General features: G+C 42.9%; 1 protein-coding gene across 1 annotated transcript in view; it reads left to right on the forward strand.

The window, feature by feature from the left end:
- Positions 1 to 5,324, forward strand: part of LOC131884516 (cyclin-dependent kinase 14-like) — a gene marked incomplete in the record, with an annotated part of 32,572 nt that overhangs the window by 19,974 nt on the left and 7,274 nt on the right.

The following is a 5,324-nucleotide window of genomic DNA, read 5'->3' on the forward strand; positions in this document are numbered from 1 at the left end:
TAGTAGGTGATGAATTGAACAAGTTTTATTGAACACATTTTCTGTTTCAAGAAGATTAAAAACGTGTTTGAAAGGATGCTTATAAGGCTAAATATTAATGAAATATCATACAACCTAAATAGAATGCTACAACATTAAGAAAACCCTATCAAAGTCTATCAATGTGTCTCAGGGTACACGAAATTCGAATCTAAATGATATTATGATAACTAGAGATCGGAAAATAACTTATTTTGACGTCATTCAGCAAATCTAGAGATGTAAATGCGAGTAGTTGTCCGAGCAAAAGTTAAGGTGAAGAGTTGGCACTGTAAGGAAAAGTAATTTTGACAACCATCAGAAACTTACCCTCAAAGGCAAAGTTATTTTTCCCTACCTTTGATGATAACAATTGTTAGAAATACGTACATTTCAAAGGCTTTAAGTTTAAAGTGAAAGCAGTGATGTTAAATTAGCTCATTACTTTTAGCACATTTGAAAGATATTTATCATATGATAAGCTATCATTGAAAACATGTCTTATGGGTAAATGAAGAATATTAATTCAACCTTTAGATTAGTAATACAATCAAACTGGTCAGTAGCTCTTTTAAAGATTAATTTGTTCTTTAGCTAGTAGAAATCGATATCATGCAAATGCTTTTAAAACAAAAACATGTCAGTCTATCATGAAAATCAAGTCCAAGCTTAATTGAAGATATTTTCCAGATCTAGTAGGCTATCTGAGTTGCCTGTTTAAACATTAAATGGGGAAAAATTGATGTTAACCTTGAAAATATGCGTATCACATCATGTTTGTCATTTACTTGCATAGCCGTCAGTGTGAAAGGACAACAACTAATGGTTGAAAATTGATCCTGATCATATTTCTCTTCAATGAACGTGGTCGGCTTGACCATGAAAAGTCGCTTCCCTTTCCATATATACTCTTACTCCTACATATATTACGTAGAAAGCCCTACTCAATACTTTACTCGATAGCCAGGAGGTTCAGTTGTCTCTACAATGTCACGGGACAGAAGAGATTAGGGATGAAATAGTACCTCTTGTGGGTGGAATTTACACACGTAACACACGACGCGAGATAGTTTATGGGACTTCCAATTCTACTCCATCAACAAAAGCCGGTTGCTTGCGTTTTGTGGGTTGTTCAAAAGTGGCGTTGTGCACAGCAAATGTCGGCCGTTTTTTGGCTACGACCAGGCTACCTTGATTCCAAAACCAAGGCACCATGGAATCAGTCCGCGTTTGACAAGAAGACATTTATCTTCAGCTTGGATCTTTTTGGCCTTGGCCTGGAATGGTGTAAAATTCGAATGATAGTCCTCTTTTCTCGACATCAAAGGAAAACACCCTCACCGAGAAGGACTCACAAACCACGGAATAGGTATTATCCGCCAGCCTCGAAGTCAGTCATTGCCCATTCACAGAGCCCAGTCACCGCTTTTTATAGAGAGACAACACTGGATTACCGTGTAGTAGTATGGTAAAGTAGTTACAGAAACATGGCCGGAAGCTCAACTGCAACAAAATATCTGAAAATCGCAAATTTGTTACAGTCTATCGTCTCCTTCATTTTGTTCTCAAATCTCTTGGCTTTCGTGGTTCAGCGCTCAAAAGGATGGTCCAACTACTCATCTCTGACATTTTGAACGTGCCTGGGCCTAGCACCTACGAGTAGTACCCACAGCCTGTCATTTGCATACGACTGCAACATTCGAAGGCAAACAAATATCGCAATTCCAAGATGAAAGAGTCAGAAAGGATGTTTTGCGTGTGTTTTTGAGGATTTTCTCGTTAAGTTTCTCACTTTTTGTTCTGCCACCTAGCTACTCGTAGCTCAGTCGTAGCTGCGAGTCCGACAATCTCGATCCCTGTGGACTTCCCTCTTCTTTGTACTACTTGTTCACGTAGGAAGTCTGTCTCGCTCTTTCTTGTTCGCAACGATCCACGAGATGGAAGCGAACTCGGTCTCCCTGTCTCCCCAAGCTCGGCCTCGACACTCAAGAACGGCACCCAACCGACGGCGGCCAGTTGCTTGGTCGTTTGGCTCGCTTGGCGTCGGCCTGGCCTTGGCCCAGCCTCACGCCCCACCATCGAGATGATGATCAATGCGTACTAAAGGCCATCGATCAGGGAGTCCTCGGACGACTGGCTTGGCTTGATTCCTTCAATTGAGGTAGATAGAGATCGGACAGTAAGGGAAGGAAACGAGTTCCTCAGAGAGTTGTTCTTTGAAGACCTCAAGTCCATTCATTTGACAGAGCTCTACGTACTGTACATATGGTAGACGAGCTTCGCTTTGAACAATGGTTGGGAACTTGATACCCCGACATTGACTTGAAATTATCGGCTTTAGATTGGATTGTGTTGTGATACCGATAGCATACACGTTCGATTTGGAGATGTTAGGATAATTTGATTACAAGAACGGAGGAGGGGTGATTCCTACCCTCTCGTCTCACGATTTATCAAAAGATCAGTGAGATTGTGTTATTCACTCTCACGACAATTGAATTTATGCGCTGGTTTTCCTTCATAATATTGATCATATTTCAACGGCAAAGTAGCCAGCATCAAGTACCCATTCTTTTCATCTACGGACCGACCAGCCATCCAAACAACCATCATTTTCCGTTCTCTCTAGATTTAGGTTTGATCTTGGCCAAGTCTAAACTGACTGGGCCTACCCTGGGATTCCACGAAAGCCCTTGGCTCCAGACTCTCTCAATTCCCTGTTTGAATCCAGGAAACAAGTGATAATATTGATACGAATGGAATGATTGCACCAACGTTCTTTCCTTACCTGACTCTTAGTTGCTCTCGAGTGAACGGGGTATTTTAGGGCCGAAGAAGGGCCCATGGTAGTTGGGAGCAATCTCGATTTATTGAAAGTGAGTGTTGATTCTGATTCATGCCTGAGAGCCCCTGGGCCAAAGATCCCTTCTTTGCCAATATCTCAGACTGGCATAATCCAATGTCCCTGGGGACTAAAGAGAACAATGTGCAACTACACAAAGAGGCGAGTTTACATCTATTGAGGTGACAAGCTCTCTGCTGTTTTGTTGGTTCTTATCTTGAAATCAATTCTGCAAGTGTTTTCTCCATTGAATCAAGAAAAGTAGGTATACGAGTACATGAAGGAGGAGGTACAACTTCGGGTTCAAGTTCATTCGACGGTTGCCACGGACTTTGCCAACGGGTGTTTTTAATCTGCTTCCTCACCAACCACAGAGTTCTCTCTTTGGGACTGAATGGACCAAATGGCACAGATCTAGGGATAGGAAATGGTAGTGAAGAGAAAAAGGCCAGAATGGAGTAATTCCTGAAATACCCCAAAGATATATGGTACATACTCTTTTTACTCGGGTCTGAAAGAAATAACACGCACCCATAGACACACATTTCATCACCCTGACGGCTTGGTGGTTTTCTAACGAAAATTATTTCTATTGGTATTAATCTTAGGTGAAGAGCGCTAAACTCCTGTTTGCACTTAAGCCGTTAAGAGCCTCGAGCTAATTTAACGAGCTCCATTGGAACTGCAGATTTTCAGCTTTTTTTTTGGTTCGTGGTTTTCAAAGAAGAACAAGATTGTCAAGGGTGGCAAATCAGGATTATTAATGATCCCGCGCCTGTTCCATCACCAATGGAAATACCAAATAGGAACCAAATAAGAAAAAAGGAAACGCACACTGGCTGGCATCCAGAGCAAAAACTCGAACAAATGCCAGGTTTAAACGTAACGAACAGGTATCTATGACGGAATACAGTATTATGTACGCACAATGGTATCATATTCGTAGATCAGTTGAATGGAAACTCCCGTTGTTGTGTGCACCCACAAGCACAAATAGCTAGGTTTTCTAGGTTTTGGGGAAGATCTGACAAAACAGAGACAAGTGACATCTCGTTCTCTCCTTCCTTTCTTTCCTCTCTTCCTCATTTCCTTTCCTCCTTCGTCTTCCCCGTCTTCCCACTTCTGCTTTGCTAGGGTTTCTATGGTTTGCAACCCACTTTGTTGGTATAATGCCACAAGCAAACTGCAAAATACAATTGGAAAAGGGGATTGAGACTGATAATCCTCTACTGTACGTATATTGCTATGCAAGCATACCACGGCTCCCGTCGCTGCCGCCGCCCCATTCACTAAGAGGATTCCATTTTCAAAGGCCTCTCCACAATGGGTTTTCGTTGGAAGCGGTGGATTTCTTGCTGTCCGAGAGACCCGTCACATCTTTGATGAGGAATGCATCAGATTGGACCAAGAGACCAAGGAATCAAGAGACCCTTCCATCTACCCACCCTACCAACTCACGAAATCAGGGTGAAGAAGTTCTCCGGAGATTGGCGAATTGTTGCTCAAAGAAGTGGTTATGCAGATTTTGTTCGATGGAGAGCACATGTACTAATATCTGTCGTTGTTTTCACTCATAGACCACACGCATATCAGTGGCTCATGAATTCAAAGGCGTTGTATGTACATGTATGCATGTCTGATGGATGCATTGGTGGATGTTGCTCTAAATTATTCTACTACAAGTATCGACTCCCATCGTTCTGGGCTCAAGTTCCTCCTGCCTTTCCTGACAATGTACTACACTGCACAGTCAGAAGAAAAAAGAAATAACCCGAATGTGTCTGTCAGATCTGTACACTTTTAAGCTCCTAAGCTACTTTGGAACCTCGAACCCATCCAACGAGATTGGTTCGCCTTTCGCTCGCTGTCCTGGTGTCTGGCCTGTCTCCTTCTAATCGTATGAGTGAGCTTCTTCACTCAGTTCTCCAAGCAAGTAACAAACCAACCAAGCAAGGGAGCCAGCTAGCAAGCTAGACGGAGGCGTTCAATAAAAAGCACCCATTGTTCTTGGCCGCTTGGTTGCTGTTACTGTTGTTGTTGATGTAACTGTTGTTGTTCTGAATTCGTCTGGTGCGTTGGTTGGATGGCTGTGGAATAGAAAAGGGGGATTTCCAAGAGCAAGAGACAAACACTCGACGAGGGAGGGGGAATGAAGAAGATAGAAATTTCTGCCTGTCATTAATCGGGATGAGGGGAAACTGAGAAATTAACAGTTTAGCAAACTCACTCCTTCCTTCTGCTTGAGTCTGCCCAAGTCCCTGGACTCTGGACTCTGCTTTCACCTCCTATTCACTCTGCCTGGTAGCTCTCAAAGCTCTGAACTAGAGAGCGAGAGCCAAAAGGGGCCATGTGGGATTGTGGATCTTCCAAGTTGGAACCATCTTCGCCATTGGGCTGTTCTGAGAGCGATGCGGACGACGCAGTTGATCACGTTATGTGGGAATTGTTATTAGCAAGCCTGCCT

This window comes from Tigriopus californicus, chromosome 8 (assembly GCF_007210705.1).
Source record: "Tigriopus californicus strain San Diego chromosome 8, Tcal_SD_v2.1, whole genome shotgun sequence".
Lineage (NCBI taxonomy): Eukaryota > Metazoa > Arthropoda > Copepoda > Harpacticoida > Harpacticidae > Tigriopus > Tigriopus californicus.